The sequence below is a fragment of the Hyperolius riggenbachi genome, chromosome 7 (assembly GCF_040937935.1).
Source record: "Hyperolius riggenbachi isolate aHypRig1 chromosome 7, aHypRig1.pri, whole genome shotgun sequence".
In the NCBI taxonomy this organism is placed as follows: Eukaryota; Metazoa; Chordata; class Amphibia; order Anura; family Hyperoliidae; genus Hyperolius; species Hyperolius riggenbachi.
Window position 1 is genome coordinate 320,568,686 of NC_090652.1, and position 15,919 is coordinate 320,584,604.

The 15,919-nt window shown below is 46.7% G+C and overlaps 1 protein-coding gene across 1 annotated transcript in view; it reads left to right on the forward strand.

Moving 5' to 3' along the window:
• Window positions 1-15,919, forward strand: part of LOC137526222 (protein mono-ADP-ribosyltransferase PARP14-like) — a 494,364-nt gene that overhangs the window by 270,628 nt on the left and 207,817 nt on the right. The window lies entirely within an intron of this gene.

Sequence of the window (15,919 nt, forward strand, 5' to 3'; positions counted from 1 at the left end):
CCCGCGCCGTAGCAGGTGAGGAATCGCTGCCAGGCTCCACAAGGTTTACCCAGTGCGCGGTAAGGGAGATGTATCGACCCTGGCCGAACGCACTCGTCCAGGTGTCAGTGGTGAGGTGAACCTTGCAGGCAACGGCATTCTTCAAGCTTCGGGTTATTTTGCTGACCACGTGCTCATGCAACTCAGGCACTGCAGAGCGCGCAAAGTTGTAGCGGCTGGGACCCACGTACCGTGGGATGGCCACTGACATCATGCCCTTGAAGCTGTTTGTCTCCACCACTCGATATGGCAGCATTTCGCAGGCCAGAAGCTTGGCTATGCTGGCTGTTAGTGCCACGGCCCGGGGGTCATTTCCTGGCAATTTCCTCTTGCGCTCAAACATCTCCGAGACAGACAACTGAACCGTAGGGCTGCACACTGAAGGGCTGTTGGTTGTTGTGTTTGATGAAGACTGGGAGACCTCAAGAGCACTATTCCGGAAAGTGACAGTGTCAGCGTCGTCTGATGTTTGTGAATGTTGTTGTGAACCACGCAATGGCTGGGCTACTGCTGCTGCTGAGGAGGGTCTGGTGGTGAGTCTGGTGACCCCAAGGGAGGCAGTGTTGCTGGTACCCTGTCCTGCCGCGTTTGCCCACAGAGTGGGATGTTTGGATACCATGTGGCGGGTCATGTTGGTGGTGGAGAGGTTGTTAATATTTTTCCCCCTGCTCAGGCGGGTCTTGCACACCTTGCAAATCACCATGGTATCATCCTCACTGCAGTCTTCAAAGAAAGGCCAGACTTTGGAGCACCTGCCTTGCTGGCGATTTCTGTTTGCGCCTCTTTTGCGTCTCACTTGAACTTCCACGCTTGTGGTGCCTGAAATTTCGCGCCGCCTACCTTGTGGCACAAGGCGAACTCGTGCAGCAGTGGGTTCTTCAACAGACTCATCTGTGCTGCTACGACGGCGATGTTCTCCTTCACATACAAAATCTGGGTCTTTGTCCACATTGTCCAAACCCTCCTCTTCCATCTCCTCAAACTCGTCATATGTGATTGTGGGCCGCCGCCGTGGAGTAGAGCTCCCCAGAAAAACCTCTGCGCAGCTCACTCCAACGTCGTCTTCCAGATCTTCTCGGCCGACCTCCTGCAATTGAAACCCCTCCTGCCCAACTTGATCTGGGATTTGGGTTTCAAAGTCCTCGGACTCGTCTTGCATTTCAGTGCGCGGTGCATTTCCCACAGTAAATGGTTGTGAATCCGGGCACAACATTTCTGGCTGTTCCATTGACCTTTGAAAGGTGGAAGTTTGTTGGGCTGGGAATAGCTCCTGCGAATACCCCATTGTGTCCTGAGGAAATTCTTCGGACTGGTTATTTGGCAGTTTTGTGCGTGGTGTCGCTGCCGGTTGTGTCAGCTTTGTGCCTTCTGGCTCCTTGTAACTGGCTGAGGACTCGGACCTCGTGCGTGATGTGCTGGTGCTGCTTAACCCACTGCTGGACGCTTGAGAGGTCATCCAATTTATTATCTGGTCCTGTTCTTTTGGATTTGTGAGGGTTGATTTCCTGGACAACATGGGCGGTATTCAGTGGGTTTTCTTCGGTGCTCCACTGTGGCCTGTACGTGAACCATCAGGGGAAACACCTCTTCCCTTGCCCCTCCCTCTTTCACAGGATTTCTTCTTCATTTCACTTATCCTTAAAGTACACGCTGACTGGCAGCAGTACAGTGGCAGTACAGAAATGCTATATAGTGGTGGGTGAGCGGTGTACTACTATTCCCAGCAGCGACACAGAGCACAATGCTATACAGTGGTGGGTGAGCGGTGTACTACTATTCCCAGCAGCGACACAGAGCACAATGCTATACAGTGGTGGGTGAGCGGTGTACTACTATTCCCAGCAGCGACACAGAGCACAATGCTATACACTGGTGGGTGAGCGGTGTACTACTGTTCCCAGCAGCGACACAGAGCACAATGCTATACAGTGGTGGGTGAGCGGTGTACTACTATTCCCAGCAGCGACACAGAGCACAATGCTATACAGTGGTGGGTGAGCGGTGTACTACTATTCCCAGCAGCGACACAGAGCACAATGCTATACAGTGGTGGGTGAGCGGTGTACTACTGTTCCCAGCAGCGACACAGAGCACAATGCTATACAGTGGTGGGTGAGCGGTGTACTACTATTCCCAGCAGCGACACAGAGCACAATGCTATATAGTGTGGGTGAGCGGTGTACTACTGTTCCCAGCAGCAACACAGAGCACAATGCTATACAGTGGTGGGTGAGCGGTGTACTACTATTCCCAGCAGCGACACAGAGCACAATGCTATACAGTGGTGGGTGAGCGGTGTACTACTATTCCCAGCAGCGACACAGAGCACAATGCTATACAGTGGTGGGTGAGCGGTGTACTACTATTCCCAACAGCGACACAGAGCACAATGCTATACAGTGGTGGGTGAGCGGTGTACTACTGTTCCCAGCAGCGACACAGAGCACAATGCTATACAGTGGTGGGTGAGCGGTGTACTACTGTTCCCAGCAGCGACACAGAGCACAATGCTATACAGTGGTGGGTGAGCGGTGTACTACTATTCCCAGCAGCGACACAGAGCACAATGCTATACAGTGGTGGGTGAGCGGTGTACTACTATTCCCAGCAGCGACACAGAGCACAATGCTATGCAGTGGCGGGTGAGCGGTGTACTACTGTTCCCAGCAGAGACACAGAGCACAATGCTATACAGGGTGAGCGGTGTACTACTATTCCCAGCAGCGACACAGAGCACAATGCTATACAGTGGTGGGTGAGCGGTGTACTACTGTTCCCAGCAGCGACACAGAGCACAATGCTATACAGTGGTGGGTGAGCGGTGTACTACTATTTCCAGCAGCGACACAGAGCACAATGCTATACAGTGGCGGGTGAGCGGTGTACTACTGTTCCCAGCAGAGACACAGAGTGGCAGTAAACACAATGCTATACAGTGGTGGGTGAGCAGTGTACACAGAGTGGCAGTAAACACAATGCTATATAGTGTGGGTGAGCGCCGGTGTACTACTATTCCCAGCAGCGACACAGAGCACAATGCTATACAGGGTGAGCGGTGTACTACTGTTCCCAGCAGACCCACAGAGTGGCAGTAAACACAATGCTATATAGTGTGGGTGAGCGGTGTACTACTGTTCCCAGCAGCGACACAATGACTGGGGGGACCCTGGCTAGCCTGGCTGGAGAGAGAACTACCCTGCCTGCCTACCCAAAGCTAAACCCACAGACAAATGGCGGAGAAATGACAGGGATCGGGTATTTATTTACCCGAACCACTTGACCAGTTCGGCCAATCAGAGCGCTAGCCGAACGTTCGGGGAACGTTCGGCCATGCGCTTTTAGTTCGGCCATATGGCCAAACGGTTTGGCCGAACACCATCAGTTGTTCGGTCGAACTCGAACATCACCCGAACAGGGTGATGTTCTGCAGAACCTGAACAGTGGCGAACACTGTTCGCCCAACACTAGTGTGCACTACTAGGTTCAGACAAACCAGGCGCATGTTGTTGCGGAGAAACCACCGGTCTGAACGCGGCACCAGCCGCCTCATTGTCAGACCACGCGGCGGTGTCTCTGGACTCCGTTACAATCCCTCTCCTATTGGCATGAAGGGCTTGCCTGTTAGTGCGTGCGCGCCTAGCTCTCCATCTGTGTGCACTACTAGGGTCAGACAACCCAAGCGCATGTTGCTGCGGAGAAACCGCCGGTCTGAATGCGGCACCATCGCTGTCAGACCGTGCGGCGGAATCTCCGCACTCCATTACACTTATCTGTATGTTTTTGGGATGTGGGAGGAAACCGGAGTACCTGGAGCAAACCCATGCAGACACGGGGAGAACATACAAACTCCTTGCAGATGGTGCCCTGGCTGGGATTCGAACCAGGGACCCAGCGCTGCAAGGCGAGAGCGCTAACCACTACGCCACCGTGCTGCCCATGATGTACAGCATAGAGTTTCTTAGGGCTCTAGCCCTTCACGTTGGCCACCTGGCTGGCTCTCCGTGTTCGCATTTGGGTTCGTTTCCGTATTACGTACTTATAGCCGCGTACCTCCCCGCCCTCGTCCCTCCCACCATTGTCTATTGGCTCTCATGCTGCTTCCACGTTCTAGCCACCGTGGAGCGCAAACACGCAGTATCTTTGCAAGCACATCCTTCCCCCATCAAGAACCAATGGGAGGATCGCGTTACTTAACCCTTCCATCTGCATGCATAGCTTTTCTACATAAGATTGAGTTTGCAGAAGCAATAAAGAGATTATTTAATGCTACTACCACCCCATTATATTGAGCCAACCAACCTGGCCCACGCAATCAGGGGCTTCATTTCTACATATTAATCCTACCTTTCACATAAAATTGTTTTAAAACTAGATACACATATTCAATCCATATCGTTTCAGGGTTACAATCTACATCTACAGCGCTAATATAACTACCACTGCAACATCATACCTATAACCACAAGTAGGGACCCCTCAAAAACTTTACCCCTAACACCATGCCATCCCCCAGAAAATTCATAGTTCCTAACCAACCTTTTAGAATATACAAATCCTTGGGTTCATCTTTATCCATTCCGCTTCCGCATACCATTACAATTATCATCCCATATAGTTTAACATACTAATTTACTCGTTGCTCAAATAACATAAGAGGTCTATGTCCGCATTTAACCCTTTGGGTTTTAGGGATCCCATATGGTGTATCCACCACTTTTCTCTCTTTGACACCTCTCTCACTATATTCCCAACCCTCCAATGCACATTGACTTTTTCTAATCCACAAAAAGACATAACAGAGGAGTCACAATTATGTACATTTCTAAAATGTAAAGACAACGTATGTCCCTTCAAGTCCTTATTTGCATTACGTATGTGCTCACCTATACGTTCCCTCAATTGTCTGGTAGTCCTACCTATGTATTGAAGGCCGCATGGGCACCACATCATGTACACAACATTTTTATCATTACATGAAATGAACTGGCAAATTTTTGCTCTTCTATTACGTCCATGTCCCACTACTTCTTGCATATGGGCTGTATTTATTTCTCTGCACCCTTTACATTTGCTACAGGGGTAGAAACCCGGTTGTTGCCACCCCTGAGGTCCCACCCCCTTATTTCTAGGCCCCACTCAGCTTGGTGCTAAGTAGTTTTTTTAGATTTGGACTTTTCCTATATATAAATTTCAGGTTCACAGGCAATATCTGACTCAGTTCAGCATCGGACGTAAGAATGTCCCAATACTTACCTATTATCTACTGTACCATTGTATATTGTTCATTATAATATGAAATAAATAGTGTTGCTCGGATACCTCATTATCCTTTTCGAGTTTGGTCGAATTCGGATAGTAAACTATCCGAATTCACTCGAAGTTCAATATCCGCTGTAATCGAATATCCGATTCGACCTCGGATATCCAACGTCACTATCCGAGTCTGTATTCGAGTAAAATATTCAAGCTGGCCTTAAATAGCTTGTAAAACTTGTATTGGAGGTCAATGATGCATGAAACCACCTTTTTTATGAAGAAAAACATCAAGTGATTATTAGAGTTGGGCCGAACGGTTCGCCTGCGAACGGTTCCATGCGAACTTCAGTGGTTCGCGTTCGCGTCCCGCAGGCGAACCTTTGCGAAAGTTCGGTTCGCCCCATAATGCACATGGAGGGTCAACTTTGACCCTCTACATCACAGTCAGCAGGCCCAGTGTAGCCAATTAGGCTACACTAGCCCCTGGAGCCCCACCCCCCCTTATATAAGGCAGGCAGCGGCGGCCATTACAGTCACTCGTGTGCTGCCTGCGTTAGTGAGAGTAGGGCGAGCTGCTGCAGACTGTCTCTCAGGGAAAGATTAGTTAGGCTTAACTTGTTCCTGTCTGGCTGCATACCTGTGCTGTGAACCCACCACTGCATACCTGTTCAGTGAACCCACCACTGCATACCTGTGCTGTGAACCCACCACTGCATACCTGTTCAGTGAACCTGCCACTGCATACCTGTTCTGTTCAGTGGACCCGCCACTGCATACCTGTTCATTGAACCCACCACTGCATACCTGTGCTGTGAACCCACCACTGCATACCTGTTCTGTGAACCCACCACTGCATACCTGTTCAGTGAACCCGCCACTGCATACCTGTTCTGTTCAGTGGACCCGCCACTGTATACCTGTTCAGTGAACCTGCCACTGCATACCTGTTCTGTTCAGTGGACCCACCACTGTATACCTGTTCATTGAACCCACCACTGCATACCTGTGCTGTGAACCCACCACTGCATACCTGTTCTGTGAACCCACCACTGTATACCTGTTCTGTTTAGTGAACCCGCCACTGTATACCTGTTCTGTTTAGTGAACCCGCCACTGTATACCTGTTCTGTTTCGTGAACCCGCCACTGCATACCTGTTCTGTTCAGTGGACCCGCCACTGTATACCTTTTCAGTGAACCCGCCACTGCATACCTGTTCTGTTCAGTGGACCCGCCACTGTATACCTGTTCAGTGAACCCGCCACTGCATACCTGTTGTGTTCAGTGAACCTGCCACTGCATACCTGTTCTGTGAACCCGCCACTGGAACGGCAGGTAGCCGACTACCTGGCCTTAAGTGTGGATGTAGACACTGCTGTGAACAGCGATGAGGAACCCTTGAACTACTGGGTGCGCAGGCGTGACCTGTGGCCAGAGCTGTCCCAATTTGCCATCCAACTTCTCTCCTGCCCTGCCGCAAGCGTCCTGTCAGAAAGGACCTTCAGCGCAGCTGGAGGCATTGTCACAGAGAAGAGAAGTCGCCTAAGTCACAAAAGTGTTAAGTACCTTACCTTTATCAAAATGAATGAGGCATGGATCCTGGAGGGCTGCTGCTCGCCCCAAGACTAAGTCAGTCCCCGCACACACAGCATCTCTGCCTGCACGCCGTGCGACTGGCTGCTTGGCCTGCCCCAAGAAGACTAAGTCGCTCCCAGTCCCTCCACACAGCATGTCTGCCTGCAGGCCGCTTGACTACCTTCTCCGCCACCACCAACAGGGTCCGGGACTCCAGGCGGATTGCTGAATTTTTTAGGCCGCTGCTAGCAGCGGCCGCTGTAATAATTTTTCTGGTGCGTGTACATGACTGCCTAATTTTTCTGGCTGCACTGCGGGCAGCTGCAACAACAAAAGAAAAGGCATGTACATGCGCCCATTCCCCTTCGTGATCATTACCTTGCCGTGGTGAAGGGGCTTGCGTATCACAATGAAGCAATGACCGGTGCCTAGATGAGTGTCTCGGGGGGCACACCCACGATAATAAGGTCGTTGCCTCATTGTGGTCAGACCAAATTTGATCAGTTTCACAGTCACTGTTCTGTCATTCAGCTACATCAGCCAGGCGACCATATGGGCTGTAAAGCCACCAAAACCTGCACTCTCGCCATGGTGCGCACCAGTCCATCACGGCCGTCACTACACAAACAGCTGTTTGCGGTGCGTTACACGGTGAGTTTGGTGTGTCGGTGTGAAGCAGTACCTTAATTACACTACCTGATTGATGTATACACATGCAAGATGTTTGAAAGCACTTTAGGCCTGTCATTTAGCATTCAATGTGATTTCTGCCCTTAAAACGCTGCTTTGCGTCAAATCCAGATTTTTCCCCGGGACTTTTGGCATGTATCCCACTCCGCCATGCCCCCCTCCAGGTGTTAGACCCCTTGAAACATCTTTTCCATCACTTTTGTGGCCAGCATAATTATTTTTTTTTTTTCAAAGTTCGCATCCCCATTGAAGTCTATTGCGGTTCGCGAACTTTAACGCGAACCGAACCTTCCGCGGAAGTTCGCGAACCAGGTTCGCGAACCTAAAATCGGAGGTTCGGCCCAACTCTAGTGATTATGTGGTGATGTAGTAGTTATAAAAAAGGTATCAAAAATAGTAAATTAACTTCATGAAAAGTGTTTGCATGAGAAGGTGTGTCCAAAATGGTTGTTGTAACAGTCTTCTTCTTCTTCTTCTTCTTCTTCTTCTTCTTCTATATCTTCTTCTTCTTCTTCTTCTTCTTCTTCTTCTTCTTCTTCTATATCTTCTTCTTCTTCTTCTTCTTCTTCTTCTATATCTTCTTCTTCTTCTTCTTCTTCTATATCTTCTTCTTCTTCTTCTTCTTCTTCATCTTCTTCTATATCTTCTTCTTCTTCTTCTTCTTCATCTTCTTCTTCTTCTTCTATATCTTCTTCTTCTTCTTCTATATCTTCTTCTTCTTCTTCTATATCTTCTTCTTCTTCTTCTATATCTTCTTCTTCTTCTATATCTTCTTCTTCTTCTTCTATATCTTCTTCTTCTTCTATATCTTCTTCATCTTCTTCTATATCTTCTTCTATATCTTCTTCTTCTTCTTCTATATCTTCTTCATCTTCTTCTATATCTTCTTCTATATCTTCTTCTTCTTCTTCTATATCTTCTTCTTCTTCATTTTCTTCTTCTTCATCTTCTTCTTCATCTTCTTCTTCTTCATCTTCTTCTATATCTTCTTCTTCTATATCTTCTTCTTCTATATCTTTTTCTTCTATATCTTCTTCATCTTCTTCTATATCTTCTTCTTCTATATCTTCTTCATCTTCTTCTATATCTTCTTCTATATCTTCTTCTTCTATATCTTCTTCTTCTATATCTTCTTCTTCTTCATCTTCTTCTTCATCTTCTTCTATATCTTCTTCTTCTTTATCTTCTTCTATATCTTCTTCTTCTTTATCTTCTTCTATATCTTCTTCTTCTATATCTTCTTCTTCTATATCTTCTTCTATATCTTCTTCTTCTATATCTTCTTCTTCTATATCTTCTTCATCTTCTTCTATATCTTCTTCTTCTTCTTCTTCTTCATCTTCTTCTTCTTCTTCCTCTTCTTCTCTATCATTATACTATGTGTCTTGATTTTCTTTTCTTTTGTAATATTTTTTTTTTCCATTTGGAAATATTTTATTTTAATAACACCATAGTTATATTTGTGTTGATGGCATATTAGGTAGGTAGTGGAACATTGCAAGCCACAGCGCCTTTTTCTGTGTACCCTGGCGGTGGTAAAACACAGACATCAGCAGGAGAAGGAAGTAGTTGCAGGCTTGCAGCTATTTGTAGTGTGTGGTAATAGTCGGTCGTTACTCGGTAGGAGAGTGGGTGGGCAGGTGGCAGCAGAAAATAGTTCTCCTTCTGTTCTCCCTGGCAGTGGTAGCAGCACACAGACAGCAGAAGCTCAATGCAGCTACAGGAGGAGGAGTAATGTGTGTCAGGCAGTGTGATGTGACTGACATAATAGGCCCTGGTTCCTAGCGGTGGTACCACCAGGGCCGTAAATGAACATCATGAGGTTCCAGACAGCGGTCGTGAAGCCCACATTGTGTCCAATACACAATTGGGACAGCACAGTTTTCAACCCGGACACCTCTAAATTAATTACATTTTTTTTTTTAAATTATTGCAGCTATTGTTGAGCGTAATAGCTGGTGGTGCATGTGCAGCAGCACCTTGTAATGTGTTCCCTGGCAGTGGAAACACACAGACAGCAGGAGGAAATATAACAGCAGGCAGCGTGAGGAGGATAAGTGTGTGGCAGACTGGCATTTGGCAGCAGGCAGGAGGGCAGGCAGCGAGACATAGTAGGCCCTGGGTCCTAGCGGTGGTTCCAGGGCCTTAAATACACAGCATGAGGTTCCAGACAGCGGTCGTGAAGCCCACATTGTGTCCAATACACAATTGGGACAGCACAGTTTTCAACCCGGACACCTCTAAATTAATTACAATTTTTTTTTAATTATTGCAGCTATTGTTGAGCGTAATAGCTGGTGGTGCATGGGCAGGAGCACCTTGTAAAGTGTTCCCTGGCAGTGGAAACACACAGACAGCAGGAGGAAATATAACAGCAGGCAGCGTGAGGAGGATAAGTGTGTGGCAGACTGGCATTTGGCAGCAGGCAGGAGGGCAGGCAGCGAGACATAGTAGGCCCTGGGTCCTAGCAGTGGTTCCAGGGCCGTAAATACACAGCATGAGGTTCCAGACAGCGGTCGTGAAGCCCACATTGTATCCAATACACAATTGGGACAGCACAGTTTTCAACCCGGACACCTCTAAATTAATTACAATTTTTTTTTTTTTCAAATGGATGCAGCTATTTTTGAGCGTAATAGCTGTTGGCGCATGGGCAGCAGCACCTTGTAATGTGTTCCCTGGCAGTGGAGACACAGACAGCAGGAGGAAATACAGCAGCAGGCAGCGTGAGGAGGTTGAGTGTGTGGCAGACTGGCAGCAGGCAGGAGGGCAGGCAGCGAGACATAATAGGCCCTGGTTCCTAGCGGTGATTCCAGGGCCGTAAATACACACCATGAGGTTCCAGACAGCAGTCGTGAAGCCCACATTGTGTCCAATACACAATTGGGACAGCACAGTTTTCAACCCGGACACCTCTTAAATAATTACAAATTTTTTTATTTTTTTTTTCAAATTAATGCAGCTATTGTTGAGCGTAATAGCTGTTGGCGCATGGGCAGCAGCACCTTGTAATGTGTTCCCTGGCAGTGGAGACACAGACAGCAGGATGAAATACAACAGCAGCAGCAGCAGCAGCAACAGGTGTATGTGTGTGTGCCAGTCGTCACTTCATGTCCCCCTCTCGCCGACAACAGGGGCCATGAATTCGCCTTCCACCCAAGCATGGTTCATTTTTTTTTTAAATCCGTTTTATTAATGGTAAGAGCATAAGAAATAATTATACATCAAAGGTGGGTGTGGGCAACATACCCGCATCCCACCTAATTTTCGAATTACAATACCATTTACACAGAAAGTGAAGAATTGCATACATTATACATATGTCTGGCTGTTGAATATATTCTGTTTGTTCTTTGATACAATAAAATACAGAATACAAAAGGATATTTGTGGTGAATTGTTGTGCTTCAATCTATATATGAATTACCATTCTGTATGAGTCAACCTAGCTATAAACTTTATAGCTCAACTAAACCTAAGAAAAGAGAAAAGAGAACAAAAGAGGAAGAAAGAAAGAGGAGAAAGAGAGAAAGATGAACAGGGTGAAAGACAGGGGTGTCACTAAGCGGGGAGGGGGGGGGGACCCAAAAATCACTTCAAGTAGGAAAGTGTGTCAAGCCTTGACCTAGTGTCTCTGGATTTAGACAGTGCTCTGGGAGTCAAGCCAATTTTGCCATATTTTCCCAAATTTTTGTGGGCACTTTCTGTGGGAATACAGTACTTTTTCAAATTGGATCACTTCATTAACCTCCTTGGCGGTAACCCCGTGTGTGACACGGGGTAAGCCGCCGGAGGGTGCCGCTCAGGCCCTGCTGGGCCGATTTTCATAATTTTTGCTTTGCTGGACGCAGCTAGCACTTTGCTAGCTGCGCCAGCACTCTGATCGCCGCCGGCCCCTGCCCGATCGCCGCTATCTGCTGCGGCGCGGGCCCCCCCCCCCCCTCCAGACCCCAGCGCTGCCTGGCCAATCAGTGCCAGGCAGCGCCGAGGGGTGGCCCGGGACTCCCAATGACGTCCCGACGTCAGTGACGTCGGTGACGTCATCCCGCCCCGTCGCCATGGCGACGGGGGAAGCCCTCCAGGAAATCCCGTTCTATGAACGGGATTTCCTGATCGGAGATCGCCGAAGGCGATCGAAGCGGGCGGGGGGATGCCGCTCAGCAGCGGCTATCATGTAGCGAGCCCTCGGCTCGCTACATGATAAAAAAAAAAAAAAATTTTAAAAAAACTGCTGCGCTCCCTCCTGGCGGTATTTTTCATACCGCCAAGGAGGTTAACCAGGGATTGCCATAAGGATACTGTGGGAAACTCTGGGGAGAGCCATTTTAGTACAATTGCTTTCCTGGCTAAGAATAAAGTTTCACGAATGAATATGCGATAGTGGTGTTGGCCATCTATTTCATCCATCAGGCCAAATAGGCATAATTTGGGTTCTTGCGTAAGTATAACTTCTGCAATAGTTGATAGCTGCAGCATAATTTGCCGCCAGTATTCTATTATTCTTGGACATTGCCATATGAGATGGAAAAAGTCTGTTCCTCCACTACCACATTTGGGACATGTATCATTCTGTTTCAAACCTTTGGCAAGCATAGTTGCGGGAGACCAGTATGCCTGATGGATGATGTATAACTGTATAAGCCTATTATGAGCTGCTGTGGATGATTGTTTGACTGAAAGAAAGAAATCTACCAATTCGTCTTGTTGGATAATAATACCATTGTTTTCCCATTTGTTTATCCCTGCCATAGACTGATGTTCTATTTTCCCATTCAGCAATGAGTATATAAGTGTGAGGTCAGACCCTGGGCTCCCTGGGTTCTGAGTATTCCTATCAATGGGTAATCAGAAATTTATAAGCACTGTATTCCAAATTGATTCTTAAGGGCATGTCTGAGTTGAAAGGCTCGGAATTCTGCTGAGTCGGGTACCTGAAAGTTCAGATAAAGTGCGTATGCAGTTGTCATGACCTATAATTTGGCGTATTGTATGTAGGCCTCTGGTTTTGCAAAAGATAGGGTCTGGAAGAGACATCAGATGTGGAAAAATTGAATAGGCCCATATAGGTGTTTCTGATGGCAGATCTGTGTATTTGTAGTTTTTTTTGCAGCTTCTCCAGACTTGTATAGCTAGTTTATGCAGAGGAACAAGAGGAAGCGAGGCCCCCCTAGCACCAGTTTCCAACAGAACAAAAGCATTTTGGTTAGTGGCGTATTGCATTAAAAGAGACTCTGAAGGGTCAGGTGTATGATCAGGCATCCAAGTTTGCAGGTACCTTAGTTGTCCAGCTAGATAATACAAATAAAAATCCGGAAGGGCTAAGCCTCCATCAGTAATGGGCCTCATTAATGTTTGTAGCTTAACTCGAGCTCTCTTGTTTCCCCAGATAAACGAGGACACTATACTATTCATTTGAGTGAAAAAAGCCTTTTTGGTGGGAATAGTTGAATGTTGAGTAATATAAAGAATTTTAGGTAGGGAAATCATTTTGAGGAGGTTAACCCTTCCTATTACTGCGAGTGGTAGCTTCCCCCATGCTTTACATTTAGATGTCAGTTCTGTTATTAACGGTAATAGGTTAGCAGAGTAGAAGTCTTTGGGTGATTTAGTAATAATAATTCCTAAATATTTAAACTGTTGTACTATCTGTAATGGACATTCCATTTGAGGTAAACTTATTGAATTTTTATCTATGCATGATTTGTCCCAGTTAACGCGTAATCCTGAATGTTGGCCGTATGTAGTTATAATTGTCATTGTTTCTCTTAGGGAAATATATGTGTCTTCTAAATATAAAATAACATCATCCGCATACAGACCAACAATGTCTGTATGCGGTCCCATGGATAAACCTCTTAATAACGGGGAGAGTCTGATTTTTATGGCTAGAGCTTCAATTGCCAAGGCAAATAGGAATGGTGACAGCGGGCACCCTTGACGTGTACCTCGCCCCAAACTAAAGAAGGCTGAGACTTGACCATTAATCCCTATTCTAGTAGCCTGCAGTGCGTTATATACCGTAGTTGTTTTACCCAGTTTATATAGTTAGGACCAAACCCAAACTTCTCCATACAGATAAACAGGAATTCCCATTCTATGGAGTAGAAGGCTTTCATGGTATCTAAAGATACCAAAGCTCTGTCTCCCGTAATATTATGCTCTATTTGAGAGTGAATAAGGGTGCGTCGTATGTTAATTGACGTACTTTTACCTGGCATAAAGCTTGTATGATCTGTATGAATAATGTCTAAAATATGCTTATGGAGCCTGTTAGTCAGAAGTTTAGCTAAGATTTTATAATCTGCGTTAAGCAGGGAGATAGGCCCACAGAAAAGGGGATCTTTACCTGGTTTTAACAAAGCAATAATAGTGGCTTGGTTCCAACTTTTGGGGGGTTCTATGTCTTTATTAACCACCCTGGCGTTCTATTAAGATCACCAGGGCGGCTGCGGGAGGGTTGTTTTTAAATTAAGAAAAAACTATTTCATGCAGCCAACTGAAAGTTGGCTGCATGAAAGCCCACTAGATGGCGCTCCGGAGGCGTTCTTCTGATCGCCTCCGGCGGCCAAAAGTAACACGGAAGGCCGCAATGAGCGGCCTTCCGTGTTTTGCTTACTTCGTCGCCATGGCGACGAGCGGAGTGACGTCATGGACGTCAGCCGACGTCCTGACGTCAGCCGCCTCCGATCCAGCCCTTAGCGCTGGCCGGAACTATTTGTTCCGGCTGCGCAGGGCTCAGGCGGCTGGGGGGACCCTCTTTCGCCGCTGCTCGCGGCGGATTGCCGCAGAGCGGCGGCGATCAGGCAGCACACGCGGCTGGCAAAGTGCCGGCTGCGTGTGCTGCACTTTATTTGATCAAAATCGGCCCAGCAGGGCCTGAGCGGCACCCTCTGGCGGTAATGGACGAGCTGAGCTCATCCATACCGCTAAGGTGGTTAATATTGGAAAAGGATCTGAGCAGCTCGGGGGCTACTTGTTCCTTATATCTCTTGTAAAAGTCTGCTGGAATGCCATCAGGGCCTGGTGCTTTATTAGCTTGTAGGGACGAGATGGCTATTTCCACTTTGTCTAAGCTAAAGGGGGCCTCCAAATCCTTCACCTGCTCCTCTGTTAATGTTGGAAATTGGCAGTCTGCCAGATATTCTCTAATATCTTCTGATGTTTTAGTTATTTGGGAGGTGTACAAGTCTTGGTAAAACTTTACAAAGGATTGCAATACCTCCTGCGTAGAATGGACTACTATACCCTGTTGATTTATTATACTCGTAATTATTGATGAGCCTCTATGACCATGTGCCATTTGAGCGAGTAATCGCCCTGTAAAATTGCCATTTTCAAAGAAGGAATGCTTGTTAAAGAAAAGCTTCTGCTTAGATTTATGATTAAGAAATATATTTAACTCTCTTTGTGCCAGTAGCCAGGTTCTTCTGGAGCTGTCAGATGGTTGGCGGATATACTCTTGTTCCAGGCTAGAACACGTGTACAGGAGTGCATTCTCTTTTCCTTGACTTTGTCTTTTGATAAATGAGACTGAAGAGTGCAGTGCACCATGCATGTAACACTTAAAGGTATCCCAAACTGTTGATATGGATGCAGAGTCTTTATTGTTAACAAAGAATTGAGATATTTGTTGGATTGTGCGATCAGGAAGTGGGAATTGAGAGAACCAGAAGGGGTTAAATTTCCAGACTGGTCGAACAATATCTTCAGTAACTCTCATTGTTAACAACAAAGGCGAGTGATCCGAGATACCTCTTGTTAAATACTCTGCTGATTCAATGCGTTGCACGGCTATATTATTGCCTAATAGATGGTCAATTCTAGAGAATGCTTTTTGGGCCGAGGTGTAGCAAGAGTACTCGTGTTTATCCGGGTGTAATATCCGCCAAGCATCCAACCAATTAAGTGAGGAGGTCCATTCAACCAATAGAGGTCTTTTCTTACTTCGCTTATTGTCTGAATGTATGCATCTATCCATACTGTCATCCATTGTTAAATTTAAGTCTCCTACACATATCACAGAGGTCACACCATCATCAAGCAGCATAGGAATAACTGGGCGAAGTACATCCAATGAAGCAGGCGGAGAGAGGTAAACAGCTAGGATTTTAAGTGGGAGGGAGTCCACTAAAACGTGGATAAATATATAACGACCCCCATGATCAATTTTAATCATTTGAGGTTCCCATTTTAGACGTTTATGGATAATAATTGACACACCCCTGGAGTTGGACATATATACAGAATGATAAGACTGGCCTATCCAACTTTTCCTCAGTCTACCCGTTGTATCTGCCGTTAAATGGGTTTCTTGAAGGATCAATATATCTGGGTCATATTTTTGGATAAAAGTAAAAACT